The sequence below is a fragment of the Mus caroli genome, chromosome 7 (genome assembly GCF_900094665.2).
Source record: "Mus caroli chromosome 7, CAROLI_EIJ_v1.1, whole genome shotgun sequence".
Taxonomy (NCBI): domain Eukaryota; kingdom Metazoa; phylum Chordata; class Mammalia; order Rodentia; family Muridae; genus Mus; species Mus caroli.
The window spans coordinates 73,952,661-73,980,231 of NC_034576.1; the positions used below are offsets into that span (position 1 = coordinate 73,952,661).

The 27,571-nt window shown below is 38.8% G+C and overlaps 1 long non-coding RNA gene across 1 annotated transcript in view; it reads right to left on the minus strand.

Annotated features, from left to right (window-relative positions):
* The window catches only part of LOC110299240, a 60,060-nt gene that overhangs the window by 13,828 nt on the left and 18,661 nt on the right, over window positions 1–27,571 (minus strand). Inside the window, exon 4 of the long non-coding RNA XR_002378440.1 lies at window positions 3,117–3,164. This is a non-coding gene — a long non-coding RNA (uncharacterized LOC110299240). The remainder of the gene's footprint in view (window positions 1–3,116; window positions 3,165–27,571) is intronic.

Genomic DNA, 27,571 nt, shown 5'->3' on the forward strand with positions numbered 1-27,571 from the left:
AGGGAGGGAGGGAGGAAGGAAGGAAGGAAGGAAGGAAGGAAGGAAGGAAGGAAGGAAGGAAGGAAGGAAGGAAGGAAGGAAGGAAGGAGAAAGGTAGGCAGGTGACTGTGTCTCCTTAAAATGGAAGACATCTAAAAGACATACTTGTTCTAAAGCTCTTACATGACATAACCTAGCCCTAAGCAAGAACACATGTTAAAGCTGTGTAACTGAAATGACTTGATTACCCTTATGCTCTGTCCCATCTTATCTATAACACATAGGGAGCAAGAGTCAGTGAGGAAAATCAAACAAATTAAACCAAAACTAAAGTGTATCGACTACACCTCTGACTTGTTGAGTAACCACCAACTGAACCAAATGTCTATTTTGTAATATGTGCTACATGAAAGAGTTCAACACATAAAAGGTAGCATTTTATCTGAACTTTAAATGTGATCTGTGGATGAGGAAACACCGGAACCAGAAGACAGGAGGGAGCTGCAGGCTGCAAAAAGTTGGACAGAGGGGATTTGGAGAGAAGAAAGGAATGGAAAGTTCAAATCAAATTTGATTGATTTTGGCTAGGAGTTCCGTACTAGGGCATGAACTAGTTCTTTAAGAGACTGTGGTAGGCTAGAGCTTTGGTAGCTGTGATTGGATGGGACCTAGCTATATACCACAGAAGTTAGATTCCTCAGTTATATAGTTTGGTTTATGAACGTAGTGTTAGGTTCATTACACAGGAACCCAAGTATGGGCAAGTTCAGTCGAAAGGCCTCATGCTTATTTAATTTAACAGGTATAGATGTGAATTTAAAAGATGCTGAATTATTTATGAGTCAAGCGTTGACTGAGTCAAGGAGAATGGAAAGGAATGATTTGCAAATTACTCATACAGCTAGCTTTTAAAAGATCTTGTGAGCACATTGAGAGAGTTCTGCTTTGAAGTACCCTGCTCTGCACCATGTCCTTTCTATATTTAGGGCTGTTCTTGATGGGAGTCTCTGATATAAATATTTAGCCCCAGGTTTCTTTCATTTTAAGAGTGTGTGTGTGCATGTGCTTGTGCACATGTGTGCCTGTGTTCATATGTGTATGCGTGTGTGTGTACACATCAATAATACATGTTACCTAATGTGTTTGCTGTGAATTAAATTCAGTTCCTCTGCAAGAGCAATATATACTCTTAACTGCTGAGCCAACTCCTCATGCCCTAGGCCCCATGTTTAAAAGCTTTGAGGAGAAATATCAAAGGATCTGGTACAAGCTTGCAAATGAGAAAGCAGAGCAGATATACCTGTTTAACCCAAGCACGGAGAGGTTAAGGCTGACTTTGTATCCCTTCCTCTCTGCCTTGAGCAGCTCATTCTTACAAACCAGCTTTCTGGAAGTGTGTTCTAGCACTTCCAAGTTTCATCTCACATCTCAGTCTTGCTTCGCAGCCACTATCCATGTGTGAAAAACTCCAGTAGAGACACAATATATATTGCACATAACATATATGTGAAATTGTTCCTCACATATTATTCACAAATTTAACAGCTTAATACTACAGATATTTTATCTTACAGTTCTGGTGGTGAGAAGTCTGAAATAATAGGTCTCCCTGAGTCACAGTCAAGATACACATCAAGATTTGTTTCTTTCTGGAGGTTCTTGGGCAATGAATTTCATGTTTGTGCCTTTCCAACTACTAGATACAACATATGTTCACAGACTCCATGCAGAAGGCCCATAATGCGGGAAGACTGACGTATCACTCTGGTGACTTGCCTGTCTTTTACTTCAAAGAATCCCTCTGTTCACATCAAGCACTTTCCAATAAGGTGATATATACTTTAAGGTCAACTAAACAATAAAATAACTCCATCCTGCAAGTAGTTTTCCTCTGTTATAAAGCAATATGTTCAAGAGTTCCATTCAGGCTGTGAAGCTCTCTGTGAGTCAAAGGACCATGATTCTGCTATCTGGATCCAGTCACTGTGTCAAGAGAAGTAAAGTAGCATGGTAGATCAGCTTGGATCATTTCACTCCACCACCAACGACTGGAACCATATCATACCAAAAAGGGAAGTTTGGAGTCCACACAAGAGAAGTCTGTTGTTTTCAAGAATGAAGGAAGGAGGAACCATGAAGAAGAAACCATTGTCCTATGCAGATTGATAGTTTAGTCAAAACACAATTCCAGACAACGCTAGGGTACAAATTTCTCCAAACGAAAAATGCAAAAGAAGACTGTAGGTTAACACATATTACTTTTCTACCTTGGGCACCTTGACTGGTAGTATCTTTGAACATACAAAAGGAACTAACATACATGAACTATGCTATAATGCCTGTTTATAGCTATGGTCCCCAAATAGAAAGAACAAGAATGTGTGCTATTATTAGAAAGGGGCTTGGAGAAAAGAGGTGGAGGGAAATGGATGTCTTATATTAGATGTGTGTTAGGAGCATAGTACTTGGGAGAGGGAGGTTGCATGTTCTCAAAATGACCAAAGGATATTGGATACCTTTGAGGGAGATTCACGGACTACTGATGTGTCCATGTGACCATGAGGTATCCCTTTGTGGAACCATCAGAAGAAAACCACTGAATACCACAACTTTCTGGCTATAGTCATAAAATAAGTTATTTGAAGATGGCAGTAACTGAACACTTGTGCCATAAATGAATGTAATCATTATATTATGACAGAGACACATATTTCAGTGGAACAAGTACAGTGTGCATGAGGCACCAGGAACACATTAAGAACTTCCTGGATGGCATTTTAAAAGTGTGAGACCCACTTAGAGATGAAGCTGACATTGAGAATGGCAGCTTTCTTGATTGAGTGTGGAGATCCAAGATTTATCCTGCCCACCTGACCTAATGTATTTAATCTTTTGGTACAGTTTTCAAAATGGTTTCTCATTCATTATTGATTCATTTGTTTCTTATTGAAGTCTTTTGAGCTGAGCAGAACAATCGTGACTCTCCCTTGTTGCAGATTTGTCATTTCATATGGCTTTGCTCATAGGAGTAATGTGACTTCTCTACTTTATCCTGATTTTCTTTTCCCTTTATTGCTCTTCCATGCCCTTCTATCCTTCATTCCTTCTCACGCCCTGCACTTTTCATGTCTTCTTACCTGTATCCTTCTTAGATCAATGTGATCGCTTCATCAGATGGTGAGCTCCTGGAAGACAGAAATATGCAGTTTTTGTTTCTATCTCATTATTGAAAAGCAATGACCATGTGCCTGTAGTGGACAAAGAGATTAAGCTCATGGCTTGGTGTTCTACCCTCAGTTAAGAGGAAACTGAGTAAATCATGGAACCTAGTATACAAGATCATTTCAACAAATACAGTCAAAATGTATTGTGGAAAACTCACGAGCAATAACCTCAGGATGAATAAAAATAGAGGAAATGAATCAGTGAGGCCAAAATCAAGAAACAGTTTGAATTTCAAAATAATATGGATGGAAACATATCTAACTGCTAGTGTCAGGAAAGGCAAAGAAAACACAGTAAGATCTGGCAAGCCTAATCAAAAAAATTTTAAAGGATTTCCAAATTAAAACAAAAAAATGACATGAGAGTAAGTAAAATACATCTTATTAATTTGGTTTTTTAAAAAGACCATTAGGAAAATACTGAATATACTCCCTGCTGCACAACATGGAAATCGTGGATAATACAAAGTGTCAGCTTTCTGTCAAAAATAAGAAAATCCAAGTGCAACAATAATTAAGAAGACAAATAAGATACTGCCACACATCTTCCAGTAAAAATGACTCCAAACTTTAGAGGATAAACTCTACAAAGTTTTATATATGGAATTGCTTTGTAGAATACCTCAAGACATAAAAAGACCTCGGCATTTTAAGCTTATTATATGAGTTTAATGTAAACTTGCCACTAAAATAATATTGTTAAAATCTCATTCTGCACAGGTAGAGACGATAGAAGAGGGATGAGGTAAGAGAGAGGGAGGAAGAGAGAAAGAGAACAAATGAGTGCAGAATAAACCTCCTTAATCTCAAAACAAGAAAATATCTAAACAAAGCATCTATGCATCTATATATATATATATATATATATATATATATATATATATATATATACAATATGAGTTAACCCAGTCCAGCAGTGATTCATAGAGATCATAAACAAATAGAGTGTGTCTCTAAAATGCCCCAAAGATGTAATACCAAGAAATCTGTTCGAATGTTCTACGACTTTACACAAACATCATTAAAGAGAGACCTCTCTACTAGCAGCAATAATATTTATAACTTTTTGCATCCCCTCACTGTTTAAATTCTTTAAAAGTAAGGTCTTTTAATTTCGCAAAATATCACAGTATATTAAATTCCATTCATTCCTTCACTTTCCCAGTGAAAATTTGGGACAGATGTTAAGTGATGCAGCCAAGTGATATATGCAGCATCCTGACTCCAAAATAATCTCTGCATCAATGTATCATGGCACCAGAATATATGTGACATTCATGATTTAAATGAAAGGCAGTCAAACAACAAAACATCAGCTATGACAAGGAGATGTCTCAACCTTAAGCAATGGATAGTGCACATGAGATTTCAAAATGGAATATTTAGAATAATTGCTATCAAAACTCACCTTATGAGTCGTGAAACTGACAATTTATCTCTGTGTTAGAAATGCTAATTAATATGATAGCAAGTGAAACCATAAGAGAGATAAGTACTAAAATTAGAAATACAATTGAATCAGAATTTAGAGAAACCATGGTTGTTTGCCAATATTTTTTAAAGAAATAGACAGACAAGAGAATTGTAAGAACCCTACTGCTCATAGGGTGCTGGAAATACAAGGTTCACATTGTAAGACATCACACTTTCTTAACACAAATTGTAAATTTGCAAAGCCTACTGACAACACAGAAGGCCATTCAGAATAATAAGAACCCAGCTTTCCTAAGAACAGAATCAGTTAAAAAGAAAGCTGTCTGTGTGAAGAAACAGTAAAGTTCATTTTTACCAGATAGTGATAAAGAACACCTAGTTGTGTGTGAGGTAGAAGTCATGCATATCGATTGAATAACTCAATATTAAAAAAATATAAGTCTAAAGGTATCTGTCAATTGACGGAAACTTCAACCAACATCGCCAAGGGATTATTGAGGGTGCATGACAAGTTGATTCTAAAATGAAAAATACATAGAAATAGAGTAAACGATTTTAAAAGAAAAAAAGACGAGTTAATATAACTTTATTTTACTGTATTGAAGAACATAATTCACACATATACATAAGATTCACTGGCAACTTAGAATTAATAGATAATAAGTTAGAGGATGGCAAATACTGGGAAAAAATACCCATTTGCATATGATAATTTATCCATGTAAGTTACTGGGAGAAAGAAACACAATGCATTTTGAGTTGGTTGAGTAAAACAAACCTACATCATAGAGCATTTACAAACAGCTTAGGTGTATCAGACATTAGTCATAAGTAAAATTCAGGGTACTCTTTATAATCTTGAAGTGCCTATAGCCAGACCATAAAGTTATGCAGAAGGCTGAACAAGGGAAGCCACTGAAGAAAAGAGTGAGGACCAGTCTGGTAGATTATAACATGAAGAAGCACAAGCTCATATGCAGAGCATACAAAGAACTGCTCCAAATCTATAACAACATATCATAACCATCAAAGAGTCATTTCATTAAAATCAAATAACAGATTTCTTTCCTGTTACTTAATTATATAATGCCTACATGTGTTCTATTTTGTTACTAGCTAAAATAGAACAAGTTGCTAAATCTCTTTTTTTCTTAATTTCTCTCACTTTCTCCTGCATTTTATTTACTCTTATCCATCCATTCCCAGGAAATATAAACTTTCTAGAGAGCTGTGCCTGCCACTCTGATTGCCTCTTGGTAAATTTACATCCCTTTTTATACACAAGTTCTGTTTTATGTAAAAAAAAAATGCAAGTATGGCTTGCTTTAACCTTGCCCTTCACATGACTTAGATATCCTGTCTAAACTGCACTTTTCAGGGAAGCTTAGAGTTCTATGGTACAGACACACCAAGACTTAGGAATCAGTTGCCCATTGAATAAACTGGAGACACGTACTCTGTTTCACTTATAAACAAAACGTTCTATTTTTTTTTTTTTTAGTTAGCTAGTTTACATTTGATAATGCCAAACTTCTCAATGGTTACCAATCACACATGCATCCTTAGCCGCATTAATCAATACTGTGCAAGTTATTTGAGTTAGGAAAGCAATAATTGATAATGGTTTTCCTAATTGCTTTGGCTGGTATCTAGTGTTTCATACATTTTTGGTCTGCTTTTCTCTGAAATCCTTGTTAGCTTTTTGTCTCTTTCTCAGTGAGTTTCCTTATCAATTGGTAAAAGCCCCTTGTATATCAAAATGTTAGTGTTATACCCTAAATCACTATAAATATTTTCTCACAGTACATTTTTAAGCACAATGAGGATTTCATTAGGGGATTCAGAAAGCATATTCTATGCATAAAGGAATATAGCTTCTTAATCCAGTAGTTAACTATGCAGTTTAATTCTAATCAGTTTAGGTTTTAAAAAAATCTTAGCTGGGTTGGTGGTGCACGTTTTTAATCCCAGCACTCAGGAGGCAGAGACAGACAGATCTCTCTGAGTTTCAGGCTAGTCTGGTCTACTGGGTGAGTTTTAGGACACCCAGGGCTACACAACAATAACAACTAAACTAGCAGAAATCTTAACATGTATAGAAAATCTTATCCAAATTGCAGTATAAGAGATGTCATACAGACAAAGTGAAGTAGGCATCAAGATACAGGTAAAAGAATTTACTATTGGCTGAGCATACAATATGATGCAAGGATGAGGTAGTTTGTCCTACCGAAAATATCACCTATATTCCTGTTTCCTAAAAATTTCTTTCACTAAAATTGTGAACATTTATTATATGTATGTGTGTGTGTGTGTGTATGTATGTATGTGTGTGTGTATGTATGTATGTATAGAGGAAGATGGGAAGCACAGAGCTTGGGAAGGGACAGTGACAGGGGAATTCAAAGTGTGTTATCCATGGTTAACAATGTCTGGAGAAGAGGTCTGTCCCAGGGCTTCTAAATTTTCCTTAATGTTCAAAGGGGACATTTTGAAAAATGTAAGGACAGTATGAGCCTTGAGTAATGTAACAGTATGAGTAACAGTATGAGTAATGCCAAGGACATTAAACAGATTGGTGAGCCCAAGAGCTTATAGAGAAGATCAATCTCCCCATGTGCTACCCTCCTTTGCTTTTCACGAGCTTCCACAGGTAGCAGCTTAAGCTGCCATGAGGATGCTGTATGCTCTGTCCTAGCAAACATTACTTGACTAGATTCACTGATATCAAATAGTGACTAGAATAGTATTAGAATGTGTTTGAATTATATTTGCTGTTTATAAAAACCAAAGACACAAATACTCTCGTCTCAATGAACTGGTCAACAGGAACAAGGGGTAAGTCCTTAATTTGGTAAATACAGATCATAGGATGGTATGTGACATTTTGAAGATGAGCAATATCTGACTTTAGTCATTCTAAAACTTGGAGATGGGATGGAATGCAAATAGACAGAGTTTGTAAGTTCTACCTGCTAGTTCTCCTCTACCATCTCCCAATAGCCCTTAATGCACAATCCTTCAGGAGACATTTTAGATACAAACTATTGAATAATTACAGTTTTCCAAGAAGAATGTTCCTCATGGGAAAGACCCTCATGGATCTTAAATATCACCATGAGGCATCCTTAAAGGACTGGTTACTGGTCCATAGCTGTATTTGGAGATAGTGGAACCACTAAGAGGTAAATGAGAGGGGAGAAGAAACTTGAGCATTAAGGTGTGTGCCCATGTAGAAGATGCTGTGATTATGGGGTCTCTTACTCTTTTCTTTGATTTGCTTCATGGCTGCCATGAGGTGAGTAGTTTTTTTCTACACAGCACCACCAGGATGCTTTGTTAACACAGTTAACACAATGGAGCCAAACCACCATGAGCTAAAGCCTCTGCAATGGTGAACCAATATGACTCTCCCTTTGACTCTCTGGGGCATTGGGCCACACCTACAAGAAAGCTGTTACTTATTTACAACCCCACTGGTTAGCATGTAAAGGTGGTATTTGAACATGGTGGTCTTCCTTAGGCCATGGTGTGAGAAGTAGAGCAAGCCTATTCCTGGCCATTGTCAGCTTCAGTTTCTCGTTTGCTACTTCTTGCTCCTTCTGCAGTGTGGAGGTCTTATGTATTCTCAGGGAGACTTCCTGCCAGTATGTTATGGAACTTCCAAGCTGATGTGTTTATGCCTCAAGGAACACTCTCAATCATCTGAAGACCCAAAGGACTCAGTGTATAGTTTTATTTTCTAGGTGACTAAAATGAAATGAAGCCATTGGCTATCCTCTGAGGGTCAAAGACCCATGGGCATATGGGGTGATTAGGAAATTCTTATTCAACAGCATATCCTAAAATGGAGAAAAAATTAGAAAGAGCTGGAGGCATGAATCAATGGTAGAGAATGTTTTACTCCTTAGATTCTCATAATTGGACTGAAAATACATATATGTGTGTGTATACATACATGTATAAGTAAACATGCATGTGCATACACATACATATGCATGCACCTAAGCATAAACATATACACCATATAGATATGTGTATATCTATATGATGTATGTTTATATATGTATACACACATAAATAGATTAGATATAGATTATAGATATAGATATATAGATATAGATAGATATAGATAGATCAGCCAATTCATGGAGATACCTAAAAATAAATCTTTAAAAAATATGAAAACCAACCAATTGGTGATTAAAGTTAACCAATTCTTTCTTTCAAAAAATATTAAAGCATATACTAATTTAATAAAATGCTACCCAAATCTCTTTTATTTAATGACTCATATGTAGCCTAGCCTAAAAATGAACAGCTGAAAAGTCAAGACTGACTTGACTCACTCCATTATGATACTTTGCATGCATGTATTGTATGAACCCAGCCAGTTCTAATGGACCTGCCTTGATCACCTTCAAGGGCCAGGTAAGGCCACAGTGCTGTTTGACAAGGGAGGAGGGGAAACAGAATTCATGAGCAAAGTGTAAAGTAGAGTCTTGACTCTTGACTCCAGTTTGTGTGGAGAGAGCTCATAGCACAGATTTGCACACTCCAGAAGCTGCAACCATCAAACAATAAGGGTTTCCAGATTGTGCAAAATGTTAGCACATGATGAGAAACAAACTAGTTAAATCTGGCTATACCATCTAATCTCTCTGGATCCTCATCTCAGAGTTACATATAAAATAAACATCACCCAAAAGTCAGAAAAGTGGATAACCATAATAACGCACCCACAAAGCCAAAGATCAGATCACCAGCAGGACCTAGCTGCATGTCACGGTGGTACAAGCACTTGGAGGGGGAAGCTGGAAAATCAAAAGGTCCTGACTAGCCTGACCTACATGAACCACTCTTTCAAACAGCAGGTTTAGAGGAGGTGGAATGAGATGGCTCAGTGGGTAAAGGGACTTGTCACCAAGCCTGATCATCTAAAAGGGATCCCTGAGATGCAAAGAACTGAAAGAGAACTGACCTTGGATGGTTATCTTCTGACCTCCACAGTATATGCCCTGGTGGACATGACCTAGCCACGCCCTCCACTTTCTCCCACACCCCCTTATATACACAATGGGGATGAATGTAATTTTAAACAAAATATCAACAGTGCAATGCCTGTTAACTATATGTGTGCCTGCTCTCAATCTGATACCACATACCTGTCTCACTGAGTCTGACAGATAACAGATATTATCTCCTTTTACATAGGAGGTAACTAGCTACCAGAGACAGGTTAAGTAGCTTGCTGACAAATGGCCAATGTGGGTGAACCCAAATGTGACTGGCTCCAGACTCTCTCTGTGTCTCTCTCTCTCTGTCTCTCTCTCTCTGTCTCTCTCTCTCTGTCTCTCTCTCTCTCTCGTAAACACTGGGCAATTCTCTTTCTCTCAATTACAGCTTCAGAATGAAAGAATTGAAAGAAACCTTTGGCATTTAATATTGAATGATTAAAAAGTATGGTTTCCTCAAATAACAGGGCCAGTCCTTAATCAGTATTTGCTGCATGCCATCAAGCTTATTGCTGTGATGATAATATCTACTTGACAACCCAGAATGAAAGTGATATTCCTTTTAAGATCAAATCATAATCTGGTATTTCAAAAAAAGAAAAAGAAAGAAATGTAGGAAAGAAATCCTGCTCAAACTTACGTTTAATTTAAATCTTGAGAAACAGCTTAGCCAAAAATGACTTTTGCAAGTCACATAAAATATTTCAATCTGTCAGTTTGTATTGACCCTCACAAGCCTGGAATATATTACACTGGACTTGGGTTGCTTCTGAGAATGATATTAACACTAGTAATATTTTTAAGTCTTATTTTATATCCAAATCAGCTATGTACATATGGTTCCTGGAAACAATGATCCTCTAGCTCATTCTTAGGTCAGTACCAATGTTCTTGTTAATTGGATGCTACTGAGATTAAGTCAAGGAATCACTGTGAAGATGCTGAGTTTACTCAAAGGAGATGTGAAGGGTCAGACACAAGACAGTTTCCTTGATAACTCCATGCTGAGAAGCAGCTGACGTTTTGATGCTTTATGTATGTGAGTTTCAGGCCTAACACTCACTTTCATTAGAGTTCATAGGCACAAGTTGAATTAGAAATAGCTTGCTTTCATTAAATCTTGCATCATTGAATATAACTCTTCTGTGGTCTATTTATCCTGTTTCAAATTTCAGTCTTTGATAGCCCCGTAATAGAAATTAATCCTTAGTGTGTGATACCATTTCTTATTGTGGCTAATGCCAAACACAATTCTTCATCACTCATTCTGTCTATTCCCCTTCATAGTCGGTCATTCCTTACTAACGCTGGGTCTCGTCAGTTGATGACATAATAATATGCTCCTTCAAATGATATAATATTGAGATAACCTTGGAAAGCACTAAAGCACTTGGTATATAAAATTAGCATCTCCTTGGAAATTGGGAAATTATGAAGATTAATATTTCAGTATTCTTAACTATATGTTTTTATTTCAAAGTGTTTTTAAATCTCAAATAAAATAAGCTAGTTTGGGCTAGTAAAAGTGGCTCAGTAAGAAAAGCACTTGCTGCCAAGCTTGACGACCAAAGTATAGTTCCCAGGACCCACATGGTTGTATGAGAAAACCAACAACTCATAAAAGTTGTCCTATAGACACACACACACACACACACACACACATACAGAGAGAGAGAGAGAGACAGAGACAGAGACAGAGACAGAGGGGGGCAGACAGACAGACAGACAGACACAAAGACACAGAAACACACAGAGAGAAATGTAACACATTTTGAAAATGAAAATATATTGAACTACAACATTATTTTTCTGTAACCAAAATAAAATCAATCAAAAGGGGAAAAAAAATCACCACAATCTTCCTGTAGCCAGGATGGACTCCCAGTAGAGGGGTAAGGACAACAACTCACTCATAAAACCTTTGACCCAAAAATGTGTACTGCCTACAAGCTGTACAGGAACAAAGATAGAGACTCAGGGGAATTGCCAATCAATGACTGGCCCAAATTAAGACCCTTCCCATGGGCAAGAACCAACCCCTGACACTATTAATGATACTGTTAGGCTTGCAGACAGGAACCTAGTTTAACTGTCCTTTGAGAGGCTCCATCCAATAGTCATTGGAAAGATATGCAGAGACCCACAACCAAATATTAGATTAAGCTCAGAACTGCTGTGGAAGAGTTAGGGGAAAGATTGAGTGACCCAAAGAGGACAGGAAGACCAACAGGATCAACTAATCTGGACCCTTGGGGATTCTCAGAGATTGACCACCAACCAAAGAGTGAGCGAGGGCTGGGCCTAGCCCCCCTGCTCATATGTAGCAGATGTGTAGCTTGGTCTTCATGTGTATCCACCAAAAACTAGAGCAGGAGCTGACCCTGACCCTGCTGTCTGTCTGTGGATCCCGGTCCCCTAACTGGGCTGCCTTGTCTGGCTTCAGTGGGCGAGGATGCATCTAATCTTGTGGTGAGTTGATGTCCTTGAATAGGGGGTGATACCCAGAGAGGGGTTCTTCCTTCTCAGAGGATAAAAGGTGGGCAGGATGGGAGAGGATATGCCAAAGTGGATACTGGGAGGAGGGAGGAACTGATATTGGGATTTAAAGTGAGTAAATAAATTAAAAAATAAATTTTAAAATTGTCTTCTAGATGAGAATGGTGACTTGAGTACATGTATCAGAAATTAACTGCCATGAAGAAAGTAAGGAAAGAAGGGAAAGGAAGGAAAGAGGAAGGGGAGAGGAAGGTAGGGAAACATAAGGGAAGTTGAGGGGAAGGGAACAGAGGGATGGAAAGGTAGAAAGTACAAAACTTAACAAAATATCCAAAAAAAGAAAGGAAAAGAAAAAACATTAGGCGTGCAGTTGTTGAAAAATTAATTCAAGAGAATTGGCTGGCACTTAAGGATCTATTCTAAATTTTAAAAGTTTTTTTTAAAAAATTCACACACACACACATACACATATACATACACATATGCACATANACATACATACACATACACACACACACACACACACACACACACTTTCATTTTCTTTACTAGAAAGCTCAATGTTCAACAGAAGACATATTAGAGAAAGAAGAGGTAATTGAATCAGTACTAAAAACACAAGCATCCATATAAATTTAGATTATTCTCCAGAAAAAAAAAAGTCTGCAAAGAGGTTCTACCCTGGAGTTTGCCTTCAGAGACTCTCAGTTAATCTCTTTATAATATAGGAACACTGTGACACCACAGACTCTTTGAACAGTTTCAGAATGAGCCAGTAGAAGAGGAGGTCCTGAATGGAGGGCAGACTTAACTGAAACCTAACAGCATTGTGCATTCTAACATTGATTTAAATTAAGGGACAGCCCAATATGGCAGCTGGATCCCAGGGTGAAGGGTAATTAATGTACTTGGAGGTAGATCAGCAGACTCTGGAAAGATGTTTTTCCAAATTCTTAATTTGATAACCAGGGGTTAGCAAGAGGGCTTAGCAGTTAAGGGTTTGCATTGCTCTTCCAGAAAACTTGAATATGGTTCCTAGCGCTCATATCAAACCTATATCTGCAGTTTCTAGCCCTCATATCAAACCTATATCTGCAGTTTCTAGCCCTCATATCAAACCTATATCTGCAGTTTCAAGGAATCTGATGCCTTTGGCTTCTGTAGGCACCTGCCCTCAGTTGCTGCCCTATCCACACACAAGCACATGCTTGTAATTGGAAATACACCTTTAAAAGTACTCACAAACTAGCAAAGATCATACAATTATAGGTTCCGAGATTAAAGGGAAGTTTGGTAACTATCTATAGAGGTAAGTGATAGAAAAAAATATTTTAACATAGTTACCAACACCAGAGCACTAAAAAAACAACAAAAGCAACAACAGCTTATTCCTTAGACCAGCTCTCAGCAGGATTGTTTTGTTTTGTTTTGTTTTTTTGTTTTTGGCTTTTTGAGACAGGGTTTCTCTGTATAGCCCTGGCTGTCCTGGAACTCATTTTGTAGACCAGGCTGGCCTCAAACTCAGAAATCCGCCTGCCTCTGCCTCCCAAGTGCTGGGATTAAAGGCGTGCGCCACCACTCCTGGCTAGGATTTATTTATAACAATACACACTACGCATTAATTTAACACACATTGCAACAGAGTCGCCTTGAAAAACTAAGTGATGGGAGAAAATGAGAAACAGGATTAGGGAAAAGAAAGAAATGTCCATTTCTTTTAGTAGAAAGTCACTAAATTGACTTGTAGCAGTAAATAATACTAAGGAGAAGGAGAAATGGAAGGTAGTTTGTTAAAAGGCTGGGCAACTCTGAAAGAACACGAGGGAAATTCGAGAAGTTGTTGCGCTTAGCAGGAAAATCAAGACAGGCATAACCAGGAATGGGATAGCCTCATATTTTGGAAGGAACTTTTGAAACCATCGGTGGTGTAATTATACCATATATAAAATGGGATGTATGTAAATGCATTTAATTAGTAGGCTAAAGTTGACAATCATTAATCTGCAGCATCAGCAAAGTTCAAGTTACTCAGAATTTTTAATAAGCTCTGCCCTCATTCTATCAAGAGTTAAACACATGTGGGTTTTTTGTTGTTGTTGTTGTTCTTGTTCTTGTTCCCATTGTTATCAATTAAGACAATTCCCCTTCTCAATTATCAAAAGACATACATCAAATGCCATATCCAGTCTTAAGGTTCTGGGCATGTTAGCAATTCTATAGGAGAAAAAGTGGGATATAACCAAGAATCCAGGGGTCCTCAAAATACTCTTCCTGCTGATAGCATCGTTGTGGTCATCTTCCTGCCGATAGATAGCTCCATCGTTGTTGTGTAAATGAAATACACAACTGGGAATGCTTAGACACAAATCTGTTTCAATTTAAATCAATGTTAGTATGCACAATTCTGTTATGTTTCCGTCTAACTCTACAAAGTGATAAATATTCAAGAGCATCCATTTATAAACTGAATTCAAGAGGCTGGGCATTCATTGAATACTCTTTGAGGAAGGATTTCCGAGATGACGAATGTAGTCAGTTTGTCTGTCTCTGGCACCTGCTCGTGAATGAAGTCTTAAGATGTTTAGGAATCTTTGAAAATGACATTTATATTTTAAGTTGTTATATTTTCACATTTTTTTAGCTAAGTAGTATGTCTGAGTTTAAAATCACAAGCTTGTTGATATTTATTAAATGTGCAATACCTTTTTGATTCAGGTATAGGCAGAGAGAGAGAGAGAGAGAGAGGAATGTTTCATGAATGTTCTCAATATACCTTACTTGGAATCTAAAATTCATTTCCCTTTGAAATAATGGTCACCGAACACTGTATTTGTGTTCTCAGACCTTTGTGGATCATTTGTGTTTAGTGACAATACTCACATGCATGTGTCTGAACGTGGAAGTGGACTCAGATCATGTTGTGCTTGTTAAAATTATGTACTAGGTTAGTCAACTGGAGAGGCTAGAGATTTCCTTTATTTCTTAATCAAGGCAAAGAACGAACCATAGAGCCAAGTGTCTCAAATTCCGAATTAGCTTAGATTCAACATGAAATTCAACAGTTGATAGAGTAACGCCTTCATTTCCATAAACCTTTTAACATGAACTGTGTGGTATGTGTGCTCCGGGGTTTAGCAAAAGAAATTGAAACTTTAAATCCAAATTCTTCTGAAGATGCCTTTCAAGAATAAGTGACGGGATATAAACATAAGATGTTCTCAGTCCAGTCACTTTAAGGAGACACTGTTCAAATAAAGATTGTTTTGAGGTTTCAGTTTTCTTGAATCTATTATGTTGAAGCAGATATAACATTTAGAATTTAGCTCATACACAGAGGGTCCTGTTGAGGCACAGTGTTGCAAATGTGTGACTATCTCTGCAATGCAAAGGGTTTAAGAACAACTTCCATTACAAAGTAGGGAATGGGGAGCTACTGCACACTTACCTAAAGGATGCCTTCCCTGATATTCTAAAGGGAGACTGGTTCTGCCCCTGCCTAACATTTCACACATTAATTAGTAGATTTTACTATTGTATGAAAACGTATTAAAGCCAGCCAATGTCCAATAGTTTCACGCAAGTGTTACCACACAATGCAAAGTATTAATGTTTAAAATGATAATTGGTGTTTGTCTTGGCTTGCACAAAGGAATGTGGTCTGGAGGTCAACATATATACACTGTGCATTTTATAGTGGAAGGAAAATACATCCGCATACTTGACATTCAATAATTATTGGATTAAATAATTAAATTAGTTTTGAAAATACACAGCTTTTTTTTTTTAGATACTTTGTTAAAAAATTGCTTCCTGAGCAGACTTTAGAATATTAGCCATCAAAATCTAGGTCTGGTTTTGCAATTTGAATATTAGCAGTCAGTGTTACAGCTGTTCCATTTAGAGACACACGTTACAACTCTCACATTTCAGCCGTCATTTCTTCCCCTCCTCAGCTGGCCCTGGCCCTTAGCAAGTTTTCATGGTGACACCACGAATGTGCTTCGAGCAGAGTTATATGGCATCATTTGGAGAAACATTGCGTTAATAACCAGAGTTCAAGGGCAAAGGATATAAACGGAGCAAATTACAAGTCTGAACAGATATATAGCTTTTGCTAAAAGGGACATGGGCCGCTACTTTATTTACTGGACACCGGTGCGCTTGTGGAAGGTGCGGGAACACAGGAAGACATTTTTAAATGACCGGCCTCACAGCTTAAGAAAACAACACACATTTTGAGACTAGACGACAAACCACTGCGAGGATGAACGATTCTGGCTTTCCTAATAAGAGCATCGGATCTGTGTAACGCACCTTAAGTTTCTGGGGGTAATTTCACAGATGAGAATATCATTTGATGTGCCACCCTGGAGAGAAAGCAAAGGCTTGCTGGAAACCTAAGTTCAGTACATAATTTCTGCCTGCAACTTAGCCCGGGTTTTGTTGTGATTTCCTGCGTCGCTGATTGTAACCGCTTTAACCATAGCTTCCACTTTAGTTCAAAATTAACAGCTTTAAAGAGTGATTTGCAAAAGTGCTATGTTCTACTTTATCTGTAAATGCCTGAGCCACCTTTGGGACTAAATGAGGACAGAATCAGATATTAAGAAGAAATATATATCAAATAAGAAGAACAATTGGGCATAAGCACATTTATTAATAAGCAGAGAAAATGAATAACATATAATACTTTCCATAAACTACGTAACTAGATATTGTTACTAACAGCCTCTGTAACACTAAGCATAAATATGCAGTTTGTCAATTTTACCTCAATAAAGCAAAAAATAGCAAATAATAATTTTCCCCCGGAGTGGGAGGATGTATGTGAGTGTGTGAGTGTGTGTGTGTGTGTGTGTGTGTGTGTGTGTTTGTGTGTGTGTATATGTGTAAAATCAGAACACTTGTTCATTCATTACACTTAAGAAATATATGAAATTCACAATTTAGGACAATTTTTTAAAGTGTTCCTTACTGGTTTGTTTACCGAGACCTAAAAGGAGCCGGAGACTCAGAGACTGAAACCTCCTGAGATACTTTGTAATAATATTAACATAATGTGCTATGAAAATCCAGATATTCAGCTGTTTTATTTACTAACCGTATAAGCATGATTTGATTGCTTTTGCATCTCTCTGGGTTCTGTATGAACCCAGTGGGGTAGAATGAATAGGTGTCTTTAATTTTTTTCTGCTTCCTAAATAAACTGTTAATGAAAATGTGATACTAAAAAAAAAATCATGCATTGATACTTCCGCCTCGCTGATTAGACTTATTAGCTAGCATACATCGTGGCAATAAGTTTCAAACTCCACTTAGCTAACATATACCTTGGCAGTAAGTTTCAAAATCCACTCTCCTTTCCCTAGTGGGGATGGCGTTGAGGGCAGAAGGGGACATTGGGCATTTAAAGGCACCATCGGACAAACCACAATCTCTCTACATGGGGGAGAAACCCAGCTCTTCCTGAACTCCCAGAGGCGAGAATCAGCAGGCTGACTGGACAGGCTTTTCCTTGACATGAAATGCATTCCTTTTAGCAGCCTGGCTGGCTGGGAGAAATATTTGCCTTGAATGAGCCTGTCCTTCAGTTGCCAAACAAGAGACCAGGTGATACAATGACTTGCTAGCAGGCCCATTTCAGTGGCTGATTCCGACATGTATTCTCCTGCTATCCATCTATCTGTCTCAATCCCTAATGAGTTTTAAAAGGACACTTTACACCGAATGGACTGAAACCATGGACTTCCGGCTTTTTACAAGGACGAACAAAACATGCTCAAATGGCTTGTGACTTCTAAGCATGTAAATGACGAAACTTTTATACTTCCTAACACGCAATCTATTTATTCTCTGTCCCACTTATGTCTCTGTGAAAAGTCTTAGTGGCTTTGAATAGCAAATGATCTTGAGTTTTTCACCTTGCATAGACTATCGGAAACATATCTTCCTACTTACTCGCCTTTCATCAGTTTTCTGTGTTTTTTAACATTGCCCCGGGTACCAGGTTGTCTAGATCTGATACCACGGTGTGTCTCATATTCGGACCAGGAATCATTATTGTTATGAGCTAATCTGAGTTTTTAAACTGTCTGCAGTTTGAGTGGAGCGGCCGGTTTTGCTGGCGAAATGATTTGTCAGACAGCCCGAAATCGTGCGGGGCTGTGCTCTCTCTGGTTTCCCATCCGGAGGTTTTCCTTTCTCCCACCAAGATATAATAGAAACTAACCTTCAAAATCTAAACATTCCAGGGCCAGTCCTTTTGTGCAGGCATCTCTCCCTCCCTGCTCAGGCGCCTCACTGTGCTGTGAGTGTGTTCCTATTTACATGCGCAGGTTCCCCGCTGGTGGGACCCGGGCGGGCAGACAGACCATCCATCATCCATCTTCCTCCCCGCTGAGCCCTGCATCCATCGCAGATACCATGGCCGGTGGGGCAGCACCTGCGAGACAGCCTGCAGCTTCCCTCTGCTCTCCTTGCCACGCCTCACAGGCTGGTGGTGCCCTTGAGAGCCACTGCGTTCTCCAAGGCCAAACCCAGAAAGGTAGGCTCCACTGACCAGCTTGCATCTGTGCTGAATCCCAAGGTGTAGCCAGTGAGGAGGTGAGAAAATGGAAGTATGTTTACTTTGCATGGGTCCCTTGCATACCCTCACAAGAGTTACTCTCTAAACCACTGGAGGTTAGGATGCTTACCTTTGGAAGAACAGGTTTGGGGGTTATAATATCTATATATACCTCTGGCCTGTTGTGCTTTCTAACACTGACCTGAGAGAGTTTGCAAGCTTAGTTTGAATTTGGACGGCCCATGAACCTTTAAAACAGCATTGTTCCAAGAACAACCCCAAGCACGGTTCTTGAGATGAGCCAGTCTATAAACATTGACACTAATGCTGACCTTCCATGTTATGTGAGACACACACAGACACACACAGACACACTCAGACACACACACACAGACACACACACACACACACACACACACACACAGAGCCAGTCCAAAACAACCCAAAATTCTAAAACAGCTTCTATCTGACACTGCAACTATCACAAATAGCAACTTAAGGTTTCAAGGACCAAATCCCCGGCTGTGGCAATTCAGGTTAAGAAATGGTTGCAAAGCTCTGGAAAATGTTTGTCTTAGAAAAGAACTTCAATACAGTAGGCATCACCCTCAACCTGCCCTTGCCTTGCTTCTGAACTATATAAATCACCAAAGGGGAGAGACATGAGGATTTTAGTTTAGCCATGCTTTTAGAACTCGAACCAATATGGCTAAAAAAACGAAGAGAAATGGAGAAGTTGTGCTTTGTGGCTGTAGAAAGGAGCAGCTGCTCTTGGGAAGTTCAAGGGTCCTTCTGGGAGAAGAGTCATCTTCTAAGCAAGTAGAAGCCTAATTTCACTGCTGACTTCTGGCTACTTTTAAAGAATTATCTAATGAGGGTTGTCTATGGTGTGGCCAGGATAGATGTAGTTGGGAAACTTACCCAGAACTGGACTATTTATATCAATGGGATTCCTGGAATAGGACTCTAACCTGTGTCCTGGGTTCCTCAGCCCTCCACACCCGAGTGATGACACGTGAACAAATCACTCCCATGTCTCAGTGAAGTGGCTTGATAGTGGCTTGAATTTTCTTAATGCTGATATTGATGAAGATATTTATAGGGTTATTTAGAATAATTCTTTCAGGTAGGTGAAAAGAAAGTCACAGATGACCATCTGAAATATCTTTCCCAGAATTTGAGAGCTTAGATTGCTGGAACCATCACTATTGTGTCAATTGAGTTTTTTTTTTTGGGGGGGGGTGTAGCTGGGGGTGGTTGGGTCTCTCTGAAGTATGACCCATGTCTGGCAGAGTCTGCTGGGCATTCTGTATGAATAGAACATTCTACACGTTGACTCAAGTGGAACTGGAATGTCTCTTGGTTTTCCCCACCATCCATGGCCAGCAGAGGCTCCTTTTTTGAGTAGGGCAGTACATTTTTCCTTGTGAGATAGATGGTCAGTTCTTGGATTAGATACCTTGACCTTTTACACGTGCTGATCATTGATCTTGATCAAGACTGGCTAGGAAGCTCTTGACTCAGCTGCCAACACGCCACAGGGAAATTCAATTTCTGTGTCCTCGAAGCCTGGGCTCAATTAGGCTCTCTCGTTATTATTTTACTTTTTATTAAGGAAAGCTTCAGCCTCTGCTTTCCTGCTCTAGGTTTTAGTTACAGTAATCAATTTTTCAGTATAACTGGCTATAATTGTTGGCATGGGTATCGAGCTTTCATGGTGCACAGACATAGTGTGTACCTGGGAAGGCTCTTCTCCATATCTTGCCGACAGATGGGTAATAATACCATACATTAATACCTCCACATTGGTTTATGCGTGTTTGACCACAGTGCAAGCATAATTATTTTTGCCCAGTAAAAGCTATTAGAGATCTATTTGGTAGGTTTTACGATCAATAGCTCCTGTGATATTTGTGTAGCAGCCACAGAATAATCAATGGAAGGTCGTATAAAGTAAATTACCACCCTCCCATAATGATTCTTCTTTTTTTCTGGATGAGAATTGGGTTTTTATTATTGCATCAAGAGCCCCTCATAACGCATGCTCTGTCTGTCAGGGAAAGAGAGATATAAACGTTGGGAGCGTGTTTTGAACATAGTATTAATATCCATTACTTGAATTTATGTTATTGGATTATTGAATTAGTGGATTCACACTGGAATTCCTTCAGAACCCTTTCTTATGTACTCAGTGACACAGTTAATAACAGTCGGGAGCATCAGATGCCTTTGCCACATGGTGGAGAGAGTCACTTTGCAAAAGTCAATCTCAGGAGCTGTCTCTTTAAAGCAAATTTAGAGTTGGTTAAATGTGTTATACTGACGCTGTGACGGAGCTTCTCTTTGCAAAGCATTTGGAGAACTAAGCGGAAGATGAAGTAAGGAAGACTGAATATTACAAATGCGCATCTGTGAGTAGATTCAGGTGAAACTAGGGGAGGAGGGGATAGTCTTGCACACATGTGTTCAAGCCCCTGCCCCCATATCCCACCAGAGATGCCTAACCTGGATTTCACTCTTGCAGTTCGAGTCTAGGTGATGCCTGGTCCCTTATAAAAGATTGCAATTTGCCAAGCAAAGGCATGCAATCCCCCAACTGTCTTAAAGGGACCCATTTTCAAAGTTGAGCTTTTCTTTTCGTGGGTGCAATCAGTTGTGCACTGAAAAGCTGCAGCCACAGTTGGATAACTGCAGGCACAACAGGCCACGAGAGGCCTCTTTGCTCCAAATTTTCTACCTGCAACTAATCGCGCTTACAGCAAATGGAAGTGCAGAAGAGACTTTTTAAAGAATTTGGGCCAGTAAATTCTCCATGGAGGAAACAGGCAAGAAAGGAGACAATTACTCACGTTCTTAAAGACAAAGGCATATAAAGATATTTCTCCTCACACATCTGATCCACTCTGTAGCTTGCTCTGCTAGCCGAGCAGGAGGTACTACAGTACTGTAATCTTTTGCAACATAATCTGGGAATTGATTACAGTTTACAGATGTGCAAGAAATAATGTACTTAAAAAATACCCCCAATGATGTGAAATAGAGATCATTAGCATTGATGAACAAATGGAGGGGTTTTCTTTTGCAAGAAATTGTGTGATTACTTTTATCTCAGTTTTTTGTTTTGTTTTGTTTTGTTTTGTTTTGTTTACAGCAAAAATATGACAGCAGTTCCTCTAGACCTCTAAATCCCAATCAAGAGTAAAACCAGGGGAATACCTCAGATTTATGTATGTATATACACATATTCACATGCATAGTTATTTGTATACATATATTCATTCACAGAAGTTACACATGTATCTATGCATATACATACATATATATATACATACACATAAAACCATGTGTGTGTATACATATTTTACCTGCATGTACATACGTTACTATTTTCAGTACGTTTAAAAGGAAAACAACTTTCTCTTTTAAAGGATGCATAAATGTGACCTCTGTCATACCCAGTTCCAAAAGTCTAAATATCTCCCTGTGATCCTATAATCTTACAGGGACCATCTTCTGCCCTCTCCTCTATTCAGTATGGTGATATGGGAACTGAGATGGAAACCAAGCTCTTGCTTTCTATTTTTTGTACTTAATGAAAATTAGGCTCATATTCTGAAATTTAGGTGTCTAATACAAAAAGACATTGACATCCTGAGTTACTATTCTTATGGAAATATCTCAAAGGAACTTGTATCCTAGGTGGATTCTACCACTGCATAGGAGATGACAAAAGGTCTTTCTTGGTCTTCTAGGCCCTAGGAATACCTGGTGAGTGCCAGAAGCACTTACAAAGTGAAGAAAGCTAGACAAGCATATAGAGGAGCAAAAACACAGAAGAGAGACCACAGAAATGACTTTATACATATACAATCAATTCGGTGAGCTTGCCAGGAATACACAATGGGAAAAAGACAGGCTCTTCAACAAATGGTGTTGGGAAAACTGCAAATCCACAATCGGAGAATTGTATGACAGCTTCCTCTTACACCATCCACAAAACCAAAACGGGAGTGAGAATGGATTGTAGACTTCAAGAAAAAAAACCTGAAACTGTGAAACTTCTAGAAGAAGAGTGGGAACAAGGTCACAACATTGGCCTGGGTGTGTTTGTTTGGAAATGAGCCCAGAATCCCAGACAACGAAGATGAAGGCAAAAGGAGACAAGTGCTATTACGTGAAGATGGAAGGCTTCTGCACAGTGGAGAAGCCAGAGGGAAAAAAAAAGGAGAAAATATTTATAAACCATATGGCAGATCAGACATGAATTTCAAAAATATGGAAGAACTTTTACATCTCAATAGCAAACAACTGACAACCAAATTTTCAAAATGGGCTAAGAATGAGAACAGACATTTCTACAAAGAACTGTTCATGGTGGCTCCTGCCTATAACCCTAGCACTTGGGAGATTGAACCTGAAATTCTAAGGTAATCTATACCGTACAGTGAGTCCTTCTGTCCAAGGAGCGGGAGGAAGAAGCACCCTACAAGTGGCCAAAAAAATGTGTTAACACAAGATCCATTGTTACTAGTAATCACCAAAACACCTACAATGGGGGATGAGAAAGATGACTCAGCAGCTAAGAATACTGATTGCTCTTTCAGAGGACAGGAGTTTGTTTCCCAGTATCCATACTGGGTGGCTCATACCCACCTGGAACACCCCATCCAGAGCATCCAATACCTTTTTCTAGACTCCGGAATCACCTGCGAATATGTGTGTGTGTGTGTGTAGTTGGGTGGGCATGGGTGTGTTATGTACCTCTTTGTGTACACTTTGGTGCACATCTCTGTGTGTATACAGTGGAGGCCAAGGTTGACTCTGAATGTCTTCCTCAATCACTCTCAACTTTGCCTTTTGAGACAGAACCTCTCACTGAACATGAAAGTCATCATTTGAGCTAGGCTGACACAACGATGAGCACTAGGGATCGAACCTCCCCTGGTGCTGGGAGCACAGATGCAGGCCACCACATTTGTTTTTATCGGAGTATTGGAGGTCCAAATTCAGGTTCTCATGATTGTATGTAAAACATTTTGCTAACTGGGCCATCTTTCATTCCAAACAGCTTATTAGAAGCCATACATCTGTTCTACAATTCAAAGAGGTGAAATTATAAATCGTACTTGTCACTTCTCCTTGTCTTTAGTTTGCGACACTCTACATCAGTGAAGATAACATTCTCCTTTGAAGAATTATCAAATAAGAGATTAATTTTCCCCCATCCATTCGTCTAAATTCTGCATTTAGCTTTGGTCCTGCACTGCAAAGGGAGATGGAGACATGGTTGAAAGTTCAGAGACTAGAGATTCAAATGAGAGAAACAAAAGAATTTTGAGACATGTTTAGAAAATTATCCTGCTGAGAGTAAAATAAAAGAGGATGAGTCTAAGAAATGACCTATGAGGAAATTGCAGGTCCATTTTCTCCCGAGGTAAAGGTAATAACACTTGAGGGAATGGACTTAATTTAGGAGCAATTTTATATGTACAGAAAAACATTACATTAACCATAAAAGCTAAAAAGAACTTGTAATGAACAACAAAGAGAGGCAATAAAACACCATTCCTTTGTACCTAAAATAATGCTACATGCAAATGAGACCTTCAATAAATAATCAGGTGCTATGGAAGCTGATTGATGGCGACAACGGTGATGTGTCAGAATCACTTCCTTGGGAGTTACTTTAACAACCCTGTCCTACCCAATCTTTCAGTATATACCTTACATTACTCTAGCACTGAGTTAACGCAGCCATGCTCCTTCACCACACTTTGCAAGCAGCATCTCCCCACCATTAGCTGAAGGGAGATTTTACTTGGTGGATAAAATGGTAAGCCTCAAATAAGGTTACTTGCTAAACTCTGCCTTCAGCCCTCAGAAATGTCTCTATCACATTAGATGCTCAGAAAAAAAAAAATCTCTAGATTGACCTGTGTCCCTCCCTCTTGAAGTCTGCATTTTTCCTGTTCGCTGACTTTATGTCTCATCTTCTCCCAAAACTTTGTGAACTTGATCTTTTTCTCTTCTCAGCCAATGCATTTACTGTGCAACATATAAGCAAAATCAGTAAACAAACTAGTAATAAGCAAATGTTAATTTTCACAAGGGTGGGGCATCAGCCTTAATAATGATTACTTGATCCTTAGGCTCTTGATTAAAAAACAAACTATTTTTAGATCAAATGTGAGATCTTCCCATTTTTCCAGCTTTCTTCTACTCTTGAATGAATGAATACAGCATGTTCAGTGACAGCATCTCAGCCTCTCATGACTTCCTCATATGTAAATGTTAGTCCAGCAGTGAGGTAGGAAGGTCTAAGCTGTTCCAGTGACCTTGAGTTTCTCACCTGTTGACCTTATTAAGGATCCATACTACTTAAGCTTCCATGATTTTTCTGCATCACTTTGCTACCAAACTCTTCCCTTACTGATATTTTCACCTGTTCATCTTCCTAAAACTCATCTGATTAAAATTATTGTCACCTGTTTGGACTTTTGTCCACAGATAAGTACTTTAGTCATCTTCTGTGGGGACCTTCCCATCTTCCCTGTCACCAGGTCTCAGCCTGCTCCAGTTGATTTCTGCCCTGTGCTCACAGAAAATGGGCCCCATTGGCTTCTGAGGCTACCATCTTGCCTGGCTTTGTCTTCCGTAACAAAGCAAGAACAATTGTCCTGATCTATTCTCTTTCTTGGGAGACTGTTCTAGACTCCTGATGCCGTGGACCCTGTGATTTCTTCAGCCTTTCTGTTCTAACAGGTCTATACTGCATCTGACAACTTCATCACTATTTAAAGCTAATATAATAATCTTTTTCCCACTTCACAGATGATGTGTGATATGGTTCCCCAATTCCCTTCTCCCCTTATTCATTTTCAGATTAACCAAAAGAAATAAAATATCATCTCCACAAAGGACTAACACTAACCTCCTTAACAAAATGCCCTGGACAACCACATTCTCTCTCATGGGCTTTCCCCTCAGATCCCCAGAAAGAGCCTTAGTTCCCAGGCCTGAATTCTGGAACAAGACATTTGTTCTCCAGTGTTTTCTTCTCTATGGCTTCCACAGTTGCCTTCCCTCTTCATAGCCCTTCGGAAGTATCACTGACCCAGCAGAACTTTCCATATTTTAGGAAAATACACTTATGCATATACCAATGTTCTGTGACACTTCCTGGGATTTCTTTTTCAACTCACAGTTTCTGAGGTGTATTGGGATAATTACTTAGCTAATATTTCAGCAGATGCTCTGAGGTTCTCAGTTCCTATACAATTTATCTGATTTAGGTGTATATTCACTCTTTTATATTTGAAACAAACTTGGCACATTCAGAACCACCAACACAAGTCACTTTAAAAATAGTTCTCCTATGCCAATTAGACAGTCTCAGGGCTCAGGTGTGGTTATATAGTATTTATGTGGTTATATAGTATTTATCTGTACATCTAGGAGAAAACCTTTGAAGGACTCTAGAAAGTTCCTTCTCTGTAGTTGCAGTCAAGTACTGGAAGGGAAAATGTTTCTAAGTTGGCGTGTGTGTGTGTGTGTGTGTGTGTGTCTGTGTGTCTGTGTGTGTGTGAATGTGTGAATGTGCATGATTCTTTTGTCCTAAAACATTATTTTATGTCTTAATCCAAGTAGTTTTCTTTAATATCTGTTGAGAAAATTGAAGCAAACCGTAGTCTTTGGGAAAAACTAAGAAAATTTGGCCTCGAGTGCCTGAAGCTCAGAGTCTATGTAAACATAGTCCATAGAAAGTCATGACCAGGTAAGAACTAATATGATGACTGTGTTCTGGGTCTGTTTCATTGAAACAAGGCTATTTTAAACATAATATGGGTTGAGGAATTTGGGGCAGTCCCTTTGTGATTTATAGAAGATATTAGGGAAACAGAATTTGCCCTCTTACAACTTTTAGTGTCATTTATTAAAAGAACTTAATGGGGCTGGAGATAATGGCTCAGAGGTTAAGAGAAATAGAAGCTCTTCCAGAGGTCCTGAGTTCAGTTCCCAGCAACAACATGGTGGCTCATAACCACCTGTAATGTAAGCTGGTGTCCTCTTCTGGCCAGCAGGCATACACACAGGTAGAACACTATATGTAATAAATAAATCAATCAAAGAACTTAAGCATAATTGACCCAACTGAAAGCTTCAGGACACTATTACTAGAATGTAGAAAGAAAATTCCGGGACAGGCAAGATAGAAGTCTCAAAAGTTGCTGCAAGGAGGTAAATGAAGAAGGAAACAAACAAACAAACAAACAAACAGTAAACAAAACAGAAAATAAAACCAAAAGAACCATTATGCCTTTTTAACTAAGCTGGCATACAGGTCAGTCAATCATATCACATGATTGTCAGGGAACCACATGACAGGAAGAAGAGCCAAGTATCAGGGAAGACATGCTTAGAGCAGAGACAGAAAGAAGGAAAGAAAAACTGACAATTTTCTGTGTAATACAAAAGAGCGGACAGTGCTATGAAGCTACATGGCTATCACCCCAGTAAGCTACTGTGCTGACCAATAGGAATTCTGAGAAGAAAAGGTACAATATTTCATTAAAGGGATAATTACTCTGCCCACCTCTTTTGAATAGCTTAAGGGGAACCCATCTTCCTAGAAATGGTCCCTTCTATGGGTCATTACGAATGTTACCTGCTCCCAGAGGCCAGAGATGTCATGCTCTTGATCAGAAGGAAATCATTTTTTCCTTCTGAAAATAAAACCAAAAGAACCATTTGCTGAGGTGTCAATTACTAGCAACTGGTGTCCACCTTGAGAAAATTATAACCTCTCTTCCTTTTCATTTTTCTTTAATTTTTTTTTTTTTTTTTTTTTTTTTTTTTTT